General features: G+C 41.3%; 1 pseudogene across 1 annotated transcript; it reads right to left on the reverse strand.

The window, feature by feature from the left end:
* Positions 1–15,869: 15,869 nt before the first annotated feature.
* Positions 15,870–16,652, reverse strand: LOC308512298 (proliferating cell nuclear antigen-like; annotated as a pseudogene). Its single transcript has one exon. The product of its transcript is annotated as a proliferating cell nuclear antigen-like (transcript).
* Positions 16,653–20,041: the final 3,389 nt, after the last annotated feature.

The following is a 20,041-nucleotide window of genomic DNA, read 5'->3' on the forward strand; positions in this document are numbered from 1 at the left end:
GCTATATATGCCAGGTCCCTTGAAACATGTGCTGTGCAGATGTTTCTTTCCTGCAGCGACTGTGTCAAGCAGCAAGGATGGACCGGCTTCCGGCAAATTTCCCCTTTTTTATTTTTTAAATGATCACGCATGCAAATCAGTGGCCACCTCTTAGATTGGGCCATTTAAGTCTCAGAAGAAGAGTGGCAAGCAATGATAGTGAGCATAGCTATAAACATAGTGGATGGAGCGCAGAAGGAGCCCCATTCCTGTAGAAGGTTGACAGCCTCTTCAGTCAAGGGATTTCAGCTGTCCTCAAGCTGTTGGTTTGATTGTCTTTGTTGGTCTGGCTAGCAGGCGGCGTCACTGGCGACAGGCTTCCCGAAGCGTCAGCAAGTTGAAGGGCTGCATCAAAGGGTCCATCAGGGCCGTGGTTGATGTTGGTGTCGATGTCCGAGGAGGAGTAAGCTGTGCTGTCTGGATCCAGCTGATATGGAAAATGGAGGGTAGTAGAAAAAGAAGAGAAAGCAAAAGAACTACAAGGCATGGAAGTATTTAGAAAAAAGAGGGAGAAGAAAGAGAAGAAGGCAGCATCCTGACACAGCCCTTTCCTTCAGCTTCCCCTTTCCCTGTGGTCCCAGGTAGAAATGGGAAACAAGTCCTGTTGCAGTGAGAGGGCAGCTGCTGTCAGTCAGTCTGTCTTTACCTGGATCCCGATCTGAACTGGGCATGGGAAGCAGGAAGCAGCCATGGGGACAGGAGACCTTCCTCAGAAGGGGCGAGTGTTCAAGCCCCTGCACCATTGGGGAGGGGGGTCTGTGCCCCACCTTTGTTGCACCCCAAGTTTTCTCCTACTGGCCCCCGACTGTGCCTGTCTTAGGTTGCCCCACCCTGTGGAGTCTTACCCATCGTTGACTAGCAGCCATCTCTGAGCCAAGTAGGGTGATGTGAGGTTCAGTTTTGTCTCCTTGATAGCCTATGTCCCTCTGGCCTCCATGCCCAGCAACTGCCTTTGGATTCCCTCGCCTGCTGGCGGGGCTCTGGCATTGATCATAGGGAACTCAGGTTTCTTCTCTAGAGAGGGCCCAGCTTACGCCATTGGGCCAGAGACAGATCCATGGTACCAGCCACCGTGAGGCTTCAACCTCAGCATGAACAGAGAGCTCAGGCAACAGCTATGGGCAATTGGATTGTAAGAAGAGGGTCCCTCTTGGCACAAGGGTAAGAGGCTCCAATACAGGACAAAGGAGAGTCCTGGAACAGGGCTTTCTCAGCCCAGGATGTCAGGCTCTTGGCACAAGACAACTCCATGTATGGGGCATATACCAAACACCCCTAGTCACGGCATAAAAGGGAGGTGCCCTTCCTGGAACAGTAGGGTAGGGAGATTCTAGAAAACGCTGTGTTCAGGAAAGAAGGAGAAAGGCCAAAGAACCAGCAAACAAGTAGTTAGATTTTAAAAAAAGGAAAAAGGAAAGGAGATGTGGGGCAAAGCTGGGACATGAGGAAAGACAAAACGGAGGCACATGTGATCCTCCCAATGGACAGATTGTTCCAGCTCAGGGCTGCACATCTGCTGCAGATGGGCACTGGTCAGGTGTGCTATGATGAGGCAGAGATGGCGGGCGGTGAGACATAAGGTCGGACTAGACGGTCTGGAATCCACACAGGTGAGTCTGCGTCCTGTGGAAATATACAAGCATATCCTCTCCCCTGGGTTAAAAGTACATCAGGTCCCTTCCAGGCTCCTGTAAGCAAGTCTCTCCATTTGATGAGGGCTTTAGGTTTAGTTAGATCAGGGTTCCAATGCCTGTACATCGGGGAATTTCCCTCAGAATCTACATTTAGTATATTAATTACAAATTGAGCATGTTGTAGAACATGATGAGGAGAGGAATATTTAAACTCATTTTCTTGTAATTTTTTAATTTGTGTTTTTAAAGTTTGGTGAGCCCTTTCTACTATTGCTTGGCCTTGAGGATTGTAGGGTATTCCTGTAGTATGTGCGATGCCGAATGTAGAGCATAAGTTTTTAAAAGCTCTAGAGGTATAGGCAGGCCCATTGTCAGTTTTAAGTGCCCTTGGTATTCCTAGGTAGGAAAAGCATTGGAATAGATGTTGACTTACATCTTTAAAGGCTTCTCCTGTACGTGCAGAAGCAAGGATAACATGAGAAAAGGTATCAATACAAACATGCACATAGCAAAGTTTGCCAAAAGATGGGACATGAGTAATATCCATCTGCCATAAGTCACAGGGTCTAAGTCCTCTTGGATTAACTCCAGTAGCAGGGCTAGGAAAATGAGTAGGACAATGGCCGCAGTCACGCACAATACGTCGAGCAGCTTCTCTAGATATGCGATAATATAGACGGAGAGCAGAAGCATTTTGATGGTGAATGGCATGAGACTGCCGGGCTTCTTCTAGAGCTGTACAAACTACTGGGCGAGTTAGTAAATCCGCCTGATAATTTCCTTCGCTTAAGGGTCCTGGTAGGCAGGAATGAGCTCTAATATGTCCAATATAGAAAGCCTTTTCTCGTTTCTGAACGCAAGTTTGTAGCTGAGTTAACAAAGAGAAAATGGCTGTTCTTCCTTGTGGGAGAGAGGCGGTTTCAATATGAGGAAATAATTTAACTATATATTGAGAGTCAGTGTACAAGTTAAAAGGAACCTGTTGCAATTGTTCAAAAGCATAAATGACTGCCAAAAGCTCTGTTCTCTGAGCTGACGTCTCTAGAGTTTGTTGAACATGGGTTATTGAGTCAATGATTGTTACTGCCCTACCATTAGAGGAACCATCTGTGAATACTAAGGAGGCAGGAGGTGATAATGGTTCTTTTGAACATTTAATAGGAAATATAAACGGATGTAGGGAGAGAAATTGCAATATAGGTGATCTTGGCAAATGATGTAAAATTTGTTCTGGGAAGTTACCTATAGCTATTTGCCACTCTTCTTCAAATTGTAATAGTATGTCTAATTGTTCTCTTTTATAAGGTATTATTATCTCAGTAACTTCTCTTCCAAAGAGTTCGATACTGCGTCGTCTACCTTTGATAATGAGAGTGGCCACTAGGGAGGGATAGGGTGGTACAATCTTCCTAGGAGTGACAGGTAAATGTATCCATTCTAATGGTCCTTCCTGCCACAAGCATCCTGTAGGAGTATATTTAGTGGCTAGAATAATTAAGGCCCAAGATTTGGAATAATCTAGATACTGTAGTTGCTGTTTATTGATGGCCTGTTCTATTTTTGCTATAGCCTTTTCTCCTTCTACAGTTAATTGTCGGGGAGACTTAGGGTTAGAATCTCCCTTTAAAATGTCAAATAGAGGTTTTAAGTCAAGAGTGGTTATTTTTAGATATGGCCTGACCCAGTTGATATCACCTAATAGTTTCTGATAATCATTCAATGTGTTTAAATGATCTTTTCTTAATTGTAGAGGCTGATGGGTGATAGTAGAGGTATGTAATATTCTGCCTAAGTATGAAAAAGATGGTTCAGTCTGAATCTTTTCTGGGGCTATTTTTAGACCATGTTCTTCTAAAGCAAGGATGGTCTGAGTAAGAATTTCCTGTAAAGTAGCCCGATCTTTATGAGCTAGTAAAATATCATCCATATGATGAATAAGATATAGATCTGAAAATTTCTTTCTAAGAACTTGCAATGCCTGATCCGCAAACTTTTGACATAATGTAGGACTATTTTTCATCCCTTGTGGGAGAACCTTCCATTGGTATCTCTGATAAGGCTGTTTAAAGTTTTCTGATGGTATGCTGAATGCGAATCTTTGACAATCAGCTGGGTGAAGAGGTATAGTAAAAAAACAATCCTGTAAGTCAATAACAACAACACAATACTCCTGTGGAATTGCCACAGGGGAGGGCAATCCAGGTTGTAAGGAGCCCATATCTTCCATGGTGGCATTTGTGGCTCTTAGATCTTGCAAAAGTCTCCACTTGCCTGATTTCTTTCTTATTACAAATATGGGTGTGTTCCAGGGACTATTTGATGGCTCTATATGTCCCTCTGCTAATTGCTGATCAATTAATTGTCGGGCTGCTGATATTTTCTCAGATGTTAAGGGCCATTGCTCAACCCATACTGGTTGTGACGATTTCCAAACTATGGGATCAGCAGTCCTAAGGGCAATGGCCCCAATTACAGATCCTGTCGAGGAGCGTGAGGTATTACTTTCCTTTCCTAATCCCTTTCCTGGATTAAATCTCGTGTCTAGCATCTGTGATGTTACTCTATCACTGGGGCTATATAATACAACTCCCATTTGAGATAAGATATCTCTTCCCCATAATGTAAAGGGGATAGTCGTAATTACATAGGGACAGAATGTTCCTGAATGTTGATCTTCATCAGTCCAAGTTAGAATCTGAGAACTCTTTTTTACATTAGATGCCTTGCCTAGTCCTACTAGGGAAGTGGAGGTGGTGTGCGTGGGCCATGAAGAGGGCCAATCCTTCTCTGCTATGCAGGAAACATCTGCTCCTGTATCCAATAGACCTTCAATTGGTTTTCCCTGAATTTGTAAAATTTTTGTAGGTCTAGTAGCATGGATTTCTTGTATCCAAAATGCTGCATCACTAGATCCAAAGCCTCCGGCCCCTCTAGCTTCCCGGGTAACAGCTGTCCCAATTTTATGTATTGGTAACAGGAGTAATTGGGCAATTCTCTGGTTGGGCTGAATCTGTATAGTTGTGGTGGATGGGGAAAGTAAAATCTGTATTTGTCCTGTGTAGTCTGAATCAACAACTCCTGGGATGACTAAGATCCCCTGTAACGAGGTGGAACTCCATCCTAATATTAAACCTACAGTTCCCTCAGGCAGCGGCCCAGACACTCCTGTAGGAATGGCGGCTACTGGCGAGTCTGGGGTTAGTAGTGCATGAGTGGTTGAGTGGAGGTCCAATCCTGCACTGCCTGGGGTTGCCCTGAAGAGGTCACTGACTGATCGAAATTTGCAGAGGGGTTGAAGGTTGATGCCCCTATTATTGCAGGGGCCTGGGGCTGGCCCCTTCTCAAGTTTCCCAATTGAGGTGATGGGATATAACCTCCTTGGGAGCTATTTGTAGAGTTTAAAGGCCGACCATTTTTATGGTATTTTGATCTACATTCCTTTGCCCAATGGAATCCTTTCTGACATCGGGGACAAATGGTTTTTGGAGGATTAATATTATTCCCTAATGTATTTCCAGGCTGTCGAGGAGCTTGCCATCTGGCCTGAGTATTATTATTTTTATTTGAGCATTCTCTGCTAAAGTGCCCAGATAAGCCACAAGAGTATCAGTTCATATTTCTTTTATTACCTGTATTATTGCTGGCTTGTCCTATACCCTGTACATATTGAGGGTATGTCTCCCCTTTGAGAGCTGAAGCTATAGCTGCACCCTGTATAAATGCTGGACTTACATCAGCACACTGTTTTATAAAATCATTTATAGTTCCTGTTCTGTGAATCGGCCTTAATAAAGCCTGACAGGTATTATTACCATTTTCAAAAGCCAGTTGTTTGATTAAGATATCGGCTGCCTCTTTGTTATTGATTACTCTCTTGACTGCCTGTATGAGGCGAGAAAGGAAATCCTGATATGGTTCCTCGACCTTCTGTTTAACCTCTGTAAGGGTGGTTGTTTTTCCTGCTGTATAAGGTAGGGATTTCCAGGCATTTACTGCACAACTGGTTACTTTGGTAAGTGCCTCTGTGGGCATATTCATTTGCTCCTGAGCCATGTTAAAATCACCTTCTCCTAATATCATGTCTAGGGTTATTCCTTTTCTGGTTTTTTTTTGCTAGTGGCTACAGCTTTCTTAGCAAGATCATCATATTCAGTTTTCCATAATAAGTAATCGCCTCCTGAGAGACAGGCTTTACAAACCTGTGACCAATCATATGGAGTCATCCATTTACTGGCTAGGGTTTCTACCAAGGTTTGTGTGTAAGGAGCTAGAGGTCCATATTCAGAGCAGGCCAATTTTAATTCTTTAAGGACTTTGTAAGGTATAGGCTCCCAGGTGGGGTTTCCGTCCCCACCAGACTCATTCTCATATGCAACTGGGAAGCAGAGTGAGAATTCAAGATCTCCATTAGCTTCAGCTTCTCTTATCGCCCTTTGAAATTTAGACATGGAGCTCCTAGGAGCCACAGGCTTCCTTTCTAACTTGGGGAGCCTGTTTTGAACGGGAGGGCCTCTCTCCTCTCTACTGACTGGAAAGGACCAATGGTCATGTTTATGATATTTATTCTCCTCCCGATCAGTAGGCATAGCTAAATTGCTTTTAGATTGAGCTGAAGACAATAATGATGTATCCTCTCTGGGTGGAGCCGAGGGACTATTTAAAATTTGAGAAAGTTCAACCGTTTTTGCCTCTGGTGCCAAGGTGTCACAGATTGAATTCCAGAGGGAAAAGACATTGGCAGGACTTTCTCAGATCCATGGTAGCTGTAATAGTTCTTTAATTGCTTTCCTACTTTAGTCCAAGTTTCTAAATGAACAGTTCCATCCTCAGGAAGCCATTGACATACGTCTTCTATAAAACTTTCTGTCTGACTGGGAGTAACCTTAACTCCTCTGCTAGCAAGCATATGCGTTAAAAGATTAATACAGAGTCTTTTTTCTTTAGACTCAGTATGGCCCATCTTGTCAGTCTAAGTTCTGTACTAACTACCCGCTTACCCTACTTATCCTTTATAGGGGGGTCTGCGGTACCCTGGTGGAGTCCTATCCGTCCCAAGTATGGGGGGACTTACCTAAGGGTCCCTGTTCGGGCACCAGATGCCGGGGTCCAACCCCAGCAGGTCCAGGGGTTCCCAAAGGCGTAGACGGAGTCGGCGAAGAAGGAAGGACACAGAGACAGTGTTCAGTTGATCAGCAGCCTAGCCAGGATCTCCAGCCAGGATCTCTAGTCAAGTTCTGGTCTGGATCTCCAGAGAGGTTCTGCTCTTTATTGTCTTGTTACATCCATATTTATACCAGTTGATTTTAATCCTGTCAATTTCTATTACAAAGGTTAGGGCGTTTCTTATCTCCATTCCAGGGAGTAAAGATTATGTAGCTTAAGCATGATTATTTGTAGTGATTAACTACCCGCCTGGCACTTAGTTAAGGAGTTTGATCCCCTCCCTGACTTCAGGGAAAAATTCCTACCTGGGGAAACAACCTTTCTAGGAGAGGTGACCTTGGTTAAAACACACAGCGCTAAGGGGAGCAAACATATTAAGAACAGTATGCTATATATGCCAGGTCCCTTGGAACATATGCTGTGCAGATGTTTCTTTCCTGCAGCGACTGTGTCAAGCAGCAAGGATGGACCGGCTTCCGGCACTCCACCTGTCCCAACCGGGGGACAAAGTACTTTTGAAGACCTGGACAATTGGGGACTTGAATACTATTTGGCTAAAAAGTGGACAAGTCAATGTGATGTACAACTGGCAAAGGCTTGCAGGAGAAGAGCCCTGGACCCACCACACAGGAGTGAAAAGTGCCTTGTCTAAAGAGGACGAGGAACAAACTCAATAACATACCTGGCTATTAAAGTCTGCCATGGCCATAAAGGCACTATCCATGTTATGCAGTGTGCCCCAGTAGGTTACATGTTCATATGTGAATTACAGGGGCAAATTTTGATACCGCAAAATGTCTTCTAGAATTATTGTTACTCTTTTATCACAACATCCATAAATGGGACCCACCCTGGACTAGCTCACTCAAACTATTCACACAAGTAGCTTCTAATTTTCTAAGTTGCTTCTCCAATGGTGTCAAGTGTTTATTTGGTTATATCTTCCTACCATGGTGAGAAATGGTGGCCCAATGGCATGTTTACATAGCATATCTAAGACTTTAATCACATTAGCCCATGAAAATGCCATCTCCCTTGTTTATATACAAAATCTTTAGATTCTCTAGAGAAGTTGTCTTAAATAATTGAATGGACTTAGACATTTTGGCAGAACAACAGGTATATATATGATTATAACTTCTTGCTATATGTACATCAATGCCTCAGCTCAGGTAGATACAAGCCTCACTAAGAGCAGACAACAAACTACCTGGCTTTAGCAATCCTCAGGCCATCACACACCACTCTTTGAAGAAACCAGTAATTGGGTTGTGAGTTTGTTCTCATCAGTGCCTCAAGAATTCAGGTCCACACTAGAAGGAATTCTTAAATTGGGTTTAACTATTTTTTGTTTATCTTTTCCCTTTTACTACTTGACTTTTTAACCTAAATATTTTCATGAATTGGCTTTCCTACATCAGAAAATTTATATCTGGTGGACATATGCCTTTAAGAGATAAACCTCTGTTTAGCCTACCAGATTTGGCTTTACATCAGGCTCAAGCTTTTCATCAGAAGACTCAGGAGATGCTAAAACTCCATAGATATGGAGAAAGAATTGACAGTGGGGGAAGTCCAAGGGGCGGGGGGGGGGGGGGAGAGCAGACATATGTAATACTCTTTGTAATACTTTAAGCAATAAAACAAAATTTTTTAAAAATAAAAACTTTAAGAAATAATTGACAGTGGGGAGTAGAAAGGGGAATACAATCTTTGTCATATTTCAGGAAACAGTACTTCCAGTTCCTATTAGTACAATAAAGGCCTTGACAAAAAGAGTGGCTGATGCAGATTGCTCAACCAAAAAATTTGGCTGATGTAATCTAGTTTTAGTATGCTGACATGAAAGATTCATATCAGGATCAGCAAAGACAATGCCTGCATATCCACAGCCTCTCCCTTGATTCTCTTTGTTATGCTTCCCTTCTCTCTCAAATTCTCTTCCTACACTCAGATGCTGAGATAGACTTTAGGATAAGAGCTCCCATAGTTTCAGGTGACTGTTGGGTATTCAGCTTTTCCAAGAAGAAAATTCTTCTATTTGCACCAACATGGATAGCAATTGAGGCCATTATGCTAAACTAGAGGCCCAATGCACAAATACGTGCGTGGGTGGTCCCTACAGGTGGTGTGTGGGCATCAGGCTTGTGCTCCAGCATCTCAGACCCGCAGTCCCACCTGGCACCCCACCTTATCCTGGTGCTGCCTGCTCACTTGCTTCACCATCCTACTGTGGTCCCACTCTCTTCAGGGCCCATTGGCACCAGCAGCACCTCCACTGCTGCCCACTTCCAGCACCACATCGCCAACACCCCCCATGTTCTGCGCTGCCCCCTGATGATCTGCACATGTCATAGTGACCAGTCCAATTCCCGGTCAAGGGAACAATTTGCATGTTAGGTTTTTAATTCATAGGATGTAATAAGTCAGACAGTTTTAGACAATCACTGTGTTATCTCATATGTGGAATCTAAATAAAAATCAAACACATGGAAACAGAAAAACTATGGTTGCAATGGTGGATATTTTGGGGAAATAAAAAGTATTTATTAAAAATATTAGTTCAGTTTTATTATTTATAACATTATAGATATCTCCCCTACCCACCGCTAGACCCCTTACTTTGCCCTTAGCCCCCACCCAGGTCTTTATTACCTTATTGCCCTTGTCCATGGGCTATGCCTGTCTTATATAATAAAAGGCTAATATGCAAATCGATCAAATGCCTGAATGACTGGTTGCTATGACATGTACTGACCATCAGAGGGTAGACACTCAATGCATGAGCTACCCCCTGGTGGTCAGTGTGCTCCCACAGGGGGAGCACCACTCAGCTAGAAGCCAGGCTCATGGCTGGCAAGCGCAGCGGTGGTGGTGGGAGCCTATCTCACCTCCACAGCAGCGCTAAAGCAGTTGTACATCCTAGGAGGGGTCCCAGACTGTGAGAGAGCTCAGGCCGGGCTGAGGGAGTCCCCTCCCATGTGCACAAATTTTGTGCACTGGGTCTCTAGTCTTTTATAATAAAAACCTAATATGCTAAGTGTCTGGTTGTCAGTCCTTTCAAGGAATCAAAGCATAATATGCTAATGGTATGCTAAGGCTGCTCAACTGCTTGCTATGATGTGCACTGACCACCAGGGGACAAACAGTTGACTGATCTACCAGTCTCTATGACATTCACTGACCACCTTCTCTGACTGTTAGGTTAGCTTGCTTCTGGGATCTGGCCGATTGAGACTGGAGGCCTCCTGCAGTCCCTACCTGGCTGGCCAGCCTCTCGTGTCCCTCCCTGGTCCTAATCGTGCACTGGTGAGGTCCCTCAGCCTGGTCTGTGCCCTCTCGCAATCTGGGACGCTCGGGGGATGTCAGAGAGCCAGTTCAGCCCTATTCTGCTCAATTCAGGAGCTGCCCCCTGGTGGTCAGTGCACTTCCACAGGGGAAGTGCTTTTCAGCCAGAAGACAGGCTCAAGGTTGATGAGTGCAGTGGCAGTGGCAGGAGCCTCTCCACCTCTGTTGCAGCACAAAGGATGTCCTGCAGGGAGTGGGCTTAAGCTGTCAGTCAGACATCCTCTCAGGGCTCCTGAATTGCGAGAGGGTGCAGGCTGGGCGGAAGGACCCCTACCCCCTCACAAGTGTATGAATTTCGTGCACTGCGTCTCTAGTAAGTATATAAGCTCTTTGGTTTATTTCTTTTCATCCACCCAACCCCACATTGATGTATGTCAGTCCATTCCATGCCTCCAAGCTTCAGGTCTTATTTTGTTGGTTAATTCATTCTGATAATTAGAGTCCACAGTAAGTGACTTTCTCAGATTGATTTATTTTACTTAGCATAGAATTCTGCTAAGTGCATCCAAGTTGTCACAAATGGTAAGAGGTCCTTCTTTTTTATAGCTGCATAGTATTCCACTGTGTAAATGCCCCACACCTTTTTTATCCATTCATACACTGATGGGCTCTTGGGCTGTTTCCAAATCTTAGCTATTGTAAATAACTTTGCCATGACCATAGGGGTGCATATATTCTTTCTGATTGGAGTTTTGGGGGTTTTAGGATATATTCCCACATCATTATCTGAAATGATCACTGAGTTAAACAAAAGCTACATTCTTAATTTTTTGAGTACACTCCACACTGTTTTCCATAGTGACTGCACCAGTCTACATTCCCACCAGCAGTGTACTAGGGTTTCCTTTTCTCTTCATCCTTGCCAGCATTTGTTATTTGTTTATTTATTTTTGAACTAGAGGTCCAGTGTGTGAAAATTCATGCATTTGAGGGGGTCCCTCAGTCTGGCCTGCATCCTCTTGCCTAAGCCATTATTCGGGCATCCTTAGCACTTCACAGAGGTGGGGGAGGCTCCTGCCACCACTGCTGCACTGGCCAGCCATGAGCCAGCTTCTGGCTGAGTGGCGCTCCCCCTGTGGGAGTGCACTGACACCAGGGGGCAGACCCTATGTTGAGCGTCTGCCCCCTGGTGGTCAGTGTGCATCATAGTGACCAGTTGTCCCCAGTTGTTCTGCCATTGGAGTCAATTTGCATATTACCATTTTGTTATATAGGATGACAGCCTTTTGGACAGGTGTGAGGTGATATCCCATTTTGGTTTTATTTTATTTTTTTAATTGATTACATTATTACATATGTGTCCTTATCCCCCTATACCTCCCCCACCCATGTCCTCACCCCTCTGTTGTCTTTGTCCATTGGTTAGGCCTATATGCTTGCAAATAAGTCCTTTGATTTCTCTCTTTCCATTTTCCTCACCCTCCCCTACTTTCCCTCTGAGATGCTTCTCTGTCTCTGGATCTGTTTTGATTCATCAGTTTGTGTTGTTCATTATATTCCACAAATGAGTGAGATTATGTGGTATTTATCTTTCTCTGACTGGCTTATTTCACTTAGCATAATGCTCTCCAGTTCCATCCATGCTGTTGCAAATGGTAAGAACTCCTTTTCTAAAAGTATCTATTTAGGTCCCTTGCCAATTTTTGATTGGGTTGTTTATCTTCCTTTTGTTAAGTTGTATGAGTTCCCTGTGAATGTTGGAGATTAAACCCTTATCTGTGATAACATTTGCAAATATGTTCTCCCATGAAGTAGGCTTTCTTGTGGTTTTGTTGATGGTTTCCTTTGCTGTGCAAAAAAGCTTTTTATTTTGATGTAGTCCCATTTGTTTATTTTCTCTTTAGTTTCCATTGCTCTAGGAGCAGCATCAGTGAAGAAATTGCTTCGGCATATGTCTGAGATTTTGCTGCCTGTGGATTCCTCTAGTATTTTTATGGTTTCCCGTCTTATGTTTAAGTTCTTTATCCATTTTGAGTTTATTTCTGTGTATGGTGTAAGTTGGTAGTCTAGTTTTATTTTTTTACATGTATCTGTCTAATTTTCTCAACACCATTTATTGAAGAGGCTGTCTTGACTCCATTGTATGTTCATGCCTCCATTGTCAAATATTAATTGGGCAAAATGGTTTGGGTCGATTTCTGGGATCTCTATTCCATTTTATTGATCTATAAGTCTGTTCTTGTGCCAGTACCAGACTGTTTTGAGAACAGTGGCTTTGTAGTACAGCTTGATATCTGATATTTAGATCCCACCTACTTTCTTCCTCTTTCTCAGAATTGCTGCAGCTATTTGGGGTCTTTTTTTATTCCAGCTGAATTTTTGGAAAGTTTGTTCTAGGTCTGTGAAATATGCCATTAGTGTTTTAAAGGGGATTGCTTGAATCTATAGATTGCTTTGGGTAGTATGGACATCTTGATGATGTTGATTCTACCAATCCATGTACACAGTATGTTCTTCCATCTGTTTATGTCTTCCTCTTTCTCCTTTATCAGTGTCCTATAGTCTTCCATGTATAGGTCTTTTACCTCCTTAGTCAAGTTTATTCCTAGGTATCTTAATTTTTTTGGTGCGATGGTAAACGGGATTGCTTTTTTAGTCTCTCTTTCTGTAAGTTCATTATTGCTGCATAGGAATGCCATAGATTTCTTGGTGTTAATTTTGTATCGTGCTACATTGCCAAATTCATTTATTAAGTCTAATAATTTTTTATGGAATATTTAGGGTTTTCTATGTATAGTATCATGTCATCTGTGAATAAGGACAGTTTTACTTCCTTTTTTCCAATTTGGATGCCTTTTATTTCTTCTTCTTGTCTGATCGCAATGACTCGTATATCCAGTACTATGTTGAACAGAAGTGGTAAGATGGGCATCCCTGTCTTGTTTCTGTTCTTAGGAGAAATGGTTTTAGTTTTTGCCTATTAAGTATAATGTTGGCTGTGTGTTTGTCATATATGGATTTTATTACGTTTAGGTATGATCCTTCTATTTCCACCTTGTGGAGAGTTTTTATCAAGAAAGAGTGTTGGATTTTGTCAAATGTTTTTTTTTCTCATCAATTGATATGACCATGTGATTTTTTATCTCTCAATTTGTTTATGTGATGTATCACATTTATTGATTTGCAGATATTGTACCATCCTTGTATCCCTGGGATAAATCCTACTTGGTCATGGTGTATGATCTTTCTGATGTAAGGCTGGATCCGATTTGCTAGAATTTTCTTGAGGATTTTAGCATCTATGTTCATGAGGGATATTGGCCTGTAATTCTCTTTCAATGTGTTGTCTTTATGTGATTTTGGTATTAGGGTGATGCTGGCTTCATAGACTGAGCTTGGAAGTGTTCCTTCCTCTGGAGTTTTTTGGAATAGTCTGAGGAGGATAGGTTTTAGTTCTTCTCTGAATGTTTGGCAAAACTCCCCTGTGAAGCCGTCTGGCCCTGGGCTTTTGTTTGCTGGAAGCTTTTTGATGACTGCTTCAATTTCTTTCATAGTTATCAGCCTATTGACATTTTAGAATCTTCCTGATTGAGTTTTGGAAGGTTGTATTTTTCTAAGAATATGTCCATTTCCTCCAGGATGTCTAGTTTGTTGGAGTAGAGTTGTCCATAGTATTTTTTAACAATCCTTTGTATTTCTGTGGGTTCTGTTGTTATTTAGCCTCTTTCATTTCTGATTTTGTTTATTTGGGTCCTCTCTCTTTGCTTCTTGGTGAGCCTGGCTAGAAGTTCATCAATCTTGTTTATCCTTTCAAAGAACCAGCTCTTGGTTCCATTGATCTTCTATATTGTTTTTTTGGTCTCTATATCATTCATTTCTGCTCTGATTTTTATTATATCCTTCCTTCTGGATACTGTGGGCTTTTCCTTTCGCTCTCTTTCTAATTTTTTTAGTTGTAGAGTTAGATGATTTATTACCATTTTTTTCTTGTTTTTTGAGGTAGGCCTGTAGAGCTATAAACTTCCCTCTCAGGACTGTTTTCATTGTGTTTCATAAATGTTGGATTGTTGTGTTTTGATTGTCATTAGTTTCCAGGATGTTTTTAATTTCTTCTTTAATCTTTTTGGTAACCCAATCATTGTTTAATAGCATGCTTTTCAGCTTCCGAGTGTTTGAATTTTTTTGGATTGTTTTTATTATAGTTTATTTCTAATATTATGCCATTGTGATCTGAGAAAATGCTTGATATGATTTCAATCTTCTTGACTTTGGGAAGACTTTGCTTTTGCCCCAATATGTGGTCTATTTTTGAAATTGTCCCATGTGCACTTGAGAAGAACGTATATTCCATGGCTTTGGGGTGAAATGTTCTGAAGATGTCACTTAAGGCCATTTGATCTAGTAGTCATTTAGGATTGCTGTATCTTTGCTGATTTTTTGTCTAGAGCAGTGGTTCTCAACTTTCCTAATGCTGTGATCCTTTAATACAGTTCCTCATGTTGTGGGGACCCCCAACCATAAAATTATTTTTGTTGCTACTTCAAAACTGTAATTTTGCTATTGTTATGAATCGTAATGTAAATACCTAATATGCAGGATGTATTTTCAATGTTACACATTGAACATAATTAAAGCATAGTGATTAGTCACAAAAACAATATCTACACTAATAAAAGACAAATATGCAAATTGACTTTTCCTTTGCTTTAAGCCACGCCCACTAGCCAATCAGAGCAGCTTATGCAAATTAACCCAACCAAGATGGCTGTTAATTTGCATATACCGGCTGGGAGCGAAGACTGAAAACAACGTGGAAGCAAAGCGCTACAGAAGGGAGCAGAGTAGAGGCAGCGGAGACAGGAATGGAGCCAAGGATGTGGAGGCAGGAGGTGGGAGGGGAAACCCAGGCGCAGCGGCTGGGAGCGGGAGGGGAAACCCAGCCAGAGCAGCTGGGAGCAGGAGCGAAGCCCGCCTCAGCGGGCTTTGCTCCCTTTTCAGCTTTGCTCCAGCCACAGGAAGCCCTATTCTTGCAGGAATCTTCCTGCAACGGGCCTCTAGTGTAATTATAAATGTGTTTTCTGATATCCTTAGGCAAGCCCTGTGAAAGGGTCATTTGACCCCCAAAGGCGTTGCGAACCACAGGTTGTGAACTGCTGGTCTAGAGGATTTATGCAGTGATGTCAGTGGTGTATTAAAGTCCCCTGATATGATTGTATTGTTGTTGATCTGTCCCTTGATGTCTTCCAGGAGTTTGTTTATGTATTTGGATGCTTCTGCATTGGGTGGATATATGTTTATCAGGGTTATATCCTCTTGTATTGATCCCTTTAGTATTATGAAGTGGCCTTCCTTATCTCTTGTTATGGCCTTCACTTTGAGGTCTATTTTTTTCAGATATAAGTATTGCTACTCAAGCTTTTTTTTCACGTTCATTTGCCTGAAAGATATTTTTCCATCCCTTCACTTTCAGTCTGTGCAAGTCCCTTATTCTGAGATGGGTCTCTTGTACACAGCATATACATGGGTCATGTTTTTTTTATCCATTCAGCCACTCAACGACTTTTGATTGGATCGAATTGTAAAGAATGGAAAATAGATTATTTACAGAAAATAGATTATTTATAGATTATCTACATGTGTACTCAGGTACAAATTCCATGACAAAGGAGACTTTTAAAAGCATGTTCAAATCTCAGAAGCTGTTCTCAAAGAGCTTAGTTTTGTTTTCTTGGATTTTAAAACCACCTAAGGTCCTTCTTCATCCTTGATCTTGGGATTCATATAGTACTTTAAATGTCCCATATCAGCAATTTTATACTCTACAAAAAGGGGTACATCTGCAGACATACTGAGTGTTACTGTAGGAGAGAGTGAAGTAGATTTTGTAAAGAAGTTCAGATATCTCAATGCAAAAGTTAGCTGTACTGCCTCATTCATCTCTATGGCAACAGCTTCCTCTTCTTTATCAACATTACTTTTTTGTGACAAATTAATATTTCCATTTCCAAGTTTCCCACTGGCAGAGAATTTAATTCCATCTTTTCCACAGGAAATTACAACAGCATCTCCAATATGACTGAGATCTCAGCATATACGTGCAAATTCACCAGAAGGCATCTTTACTACATAGCTATACTGTTCTGGAATTCCAAGTTGTTCAACATCAAAATCCATTAACTTCATTTTATAGTCTGAAACCTTTTCTTGAGTTGGAGCTTCAAATACTAGTGCCAAGGTGCCCGCGTTATCTTCAGCCCTTAGGGTAATGATGTCTTCATTGCCAGCACATTTTAGTACCTTGGACATGCTGGTGAGGTTCACACCCATGGCCAGGTTGCGGTCACAGCAATACGTGTGAAAGCCCTCACACCGCAGGGTGAGCTGCACCAAAGAGACCTGAGAGGAGTCCATGCTCTGCAGGTTCAAGCCACTTGAGCTGATGTTCCAGCAGGCCTCATTAATGAGGTCCTTAAGTGCCTCCAGCACCTTTTTCAGGATGGAGCCCTGAACAAGGCGTGCTTCCAACATGGTGGCGGAGTCGCAACGATGTGGCTAGAAGTGAAGTGAAGGAGGAGGAGTACCCCACATAGGCTTGACAGAGCAAGCAGGCTACCTAACCTGTGAGAGCCTGAGATGTAGGACAATCTCCCCATTTGGGTTTTAATTTGCATCTCTCTGATCGTTAGTAACTCAGCCCCTTTTTTATATGTCTCTTGGCCATTTACGTTCTCTTTAGAGAAATGCTATTCAGGTAGTCTGCCCATTTTATAATTGGTTATTTGTCTTCCTTGTGTTGAGTTGTATAAATATTTTATATATTTTGGAGATTAACCCTTTATCATATATAACATTGGCAAATATGTTCTCCCATACAGTGAGTTCCCTTTTCATTTTGTTGATGGTTTCTTCTGCTGTGCAGAAGCTTTTTATTTTTATGTAGTTCCATTTGTTCATTTTCTCCTTAGTTTCCATTATCCTAGAACAAGCATTCAAACTCAAAGGCTAACATGGGCCAAATAGTAAATAAGGTTTAAGTTTATGTAGGCTGCAAAAATACAGCAGCTTCAATTTTCATAGAAATGTAGGTTTATTTCGATAGAGACTATGCTGAATACAAAGTGCTGAAATAAATGAATCATTGTTAACACAAAATAATAGAACACTTTAATAAAAATTAATATTTTTTTCTTGAACATTATTTTACCAGACATTGAATAACTGCATAAATTTATAAACATAATGCAAAGAAACCTACTTTTCTTGTTCTCTAAAAGTGAAATATTTCCTGTTGCACATACTAAACAAGTCAACACAAGACTAATAACTTGGCAATCAGCTGCTAAACTATTCGCTGCTAGTTTTAGTGGAAAGAAATGGTGTGCCTGTGCATAAGGTGCAAAAGAGAAATGAATGCAACACGATTATAGTAATCAGTCATTAGCGGACGTTGTAGTTCGTTAATCATTATGTATAAAGGATATTGTAAAATTTAAGTTATGACATTTTTATTAAAACATTTCTTACATACCGTTATATTGGCTGGGCCACAAAAATATTCATTGTGGGCTGCATGCGGCCTGCAGCCCACAAGTTTGACATTCTTGTCCTAGGAGATGTTTCCGTAAACATGTTGCTACGTGAGCTGTCTTAGATTTTACTCTCTATGTTTTCATCTACGATTTTTATGGTTTCATGCCTTACATTTAAGTCTTTTATACACCTTGAGTTTATTCTCTTGTATGGTATAAGTTGGTGGTCTAGTTTAATCTTTTTGCATCAGTCAGTCCAGTTTTCCCAACAACATGTGTTGAAGAGACTGTCTTTACTCCATTGTATCCTCTTGCCTCCTTTTCAAAGATTAATTGACTGTAATGGTGTGGGTCAACTTCTGGAGTCTCTGTTCTGATTAATTGATCTATATGACTATTTTTTGTGCCAGTATGAGGATGTTTTGCTTATAGTGGCTTTGTAGTATGGTTTGATATCTGCTATTGTGATCCCTCCTACCTCATTCTTCTGTCTCAAGATTTATGCAGCTGTTGAGGATTTTTATGGTCCAATATAAATATTTGGAGTATTTGCTTTAATTTTGTGAAGTATGCCTTTTGTATTTTAATTGGGGTTGCATTGAATTCATATATTGCTTTGGGTAGTATGGACATTTTAATGATGTTGATTTTATCAATCCATGAACATCGTTTACATTTACATTTGTTTGTATCTCCCTCTATTTCCTTTTTCAATGTCCTATAGTTTTCTATGTACAGGTCTTTTACCTGTTTGGTTAAGTTTATTCCTAGTTATGTTCACTTTTTTGTTGCAATGGTAAATGGGATTTTTTTATTTTCTCTTTTGGAGAGTTCATTATTGGTATTTAAAAATATCATCAATTTCTGGACATTGATTTTGTATCCTGCCACCTTGCCAAATTCATTTATTACATCGAGTAGTTTCCTGGTGAAGTATTTAGGGTTTCTATCTGCAAATAATGACAGTTTTACTTTTTCTTTTCCCATTTTGGTTGTCTTTTTTTATTGTCTAAAGTTTTATATATGTCTCCTTTTTCCAAATTGACCTCCCCCATCCCTTCCCAGCCCAGGAAAGCCCCCACCACCTCAGTGTCTGTGTCCATTGGTTATGCTAATATGTTTGCATATAATTCCTTTCGTTGCAGTCTAACCTCTTCCCCCCTATCCGCTACCATTTGTCTCTGGGTCGATCTATTCTTGCTCATCAAATTATGTTGATCATTATACCCCACTATGAGTGACATCATGTGATATTTATCTTTCTCCAACTGGCATAATGTTCTCCAGTTCTCTCCATGCTGTTGCACACAGTAAAAGTTCCTTCTTTTTAATAGTGACATAGTGTTCCATTGTGTAGATGTACCACAGTTTTTTAATCCACTCACCTGCTGATGGGCACTTAGGCTGTTTTCAAATCTTAGCTATTGTAAATTGTGCTGCTATGAATATAGGAGTGCATATATCCTTTCTGATTGGTGTTTCTGGTTTTTTGGGATATAGTCCTAGAAGTGATATTACTGGGTCAAATGGGAGTTCCATTTTTAGCTTTTTTTGGAAACTCCATACTGCTTTCCACATTGGCTGCACCAGTCTGCATTCCCACTAGCAGTGCAGAAGAGTTCCTTTTTCTCCATATCTTTGCCAGGATGTGTTGTTTATTGATTTGTTGATGATAGCCATTCTGACAGGTGTGAGATGGTACCTCATTGTTTTGATTTGCATCTCTGTGATGATTAGTGACTTTGGCCATGTTTACATATGTCTCTGGGCCCTCCTTATGTCTCCTTTAGAAAAGGGTCTATTTAGATCCTTTGACCATTTTTTGATTAGATCATTTATCTTCCTTTTGTTTAGTTGTATGAGTTCTCTGTAAATTTTGGAGATTAAGCCCTTATTGGAAATATCATTGGCAAATATGTTCTTCAATACAGTGGTTTTCTTGTTGTTTTGTTGATGGATTCTTCTGCTGTACAGAAGCTTTTTATTTTGATGTAGTCCCATTTGTTTAGTTTCTCCTTAGTCTCCATTGCCCTAGGGCAGTGGTTCTCAACCTTCCTAATGCCTCGACCCTTTAATACAGTTTCTCATGTTGTGGTGACCCCCAACCATAAAATTATTTTTGTTGCTACTTCATAACTGTGATTTTGCTAGTGTTATGAATTGTAATATAAATATCTGATATGCAGGATGTATTTTCATTGTAACAAATTGAACATAATTAAAGCATAGTGATTAATCACAAAAATAATATGTAATTATATATGTGTTTTCCGATGGTCTTAGGCGACCCCTGTGAAAGGGTGGTTCGACCCCCAAAGAGGTCGTGACCCACAAGTTGAGACTGCTGCCCTAGGGGCTGTGTCGACCCCCAAAGAGGTCGTGACCCAC

This window comes from Myotis nattereri, assembly GCF_964212035.1.
Source record: "Myotis nattereri genome assembly, chromosome: Y".
In the NCBI taxonomy this organism is placed as follows: domain Eukaryota; kingdom Metazoa; phylum Chordata; class Mammalia; order Chiroptera; family Vespertilionidae; genus Myotis; species Myotis nattereri.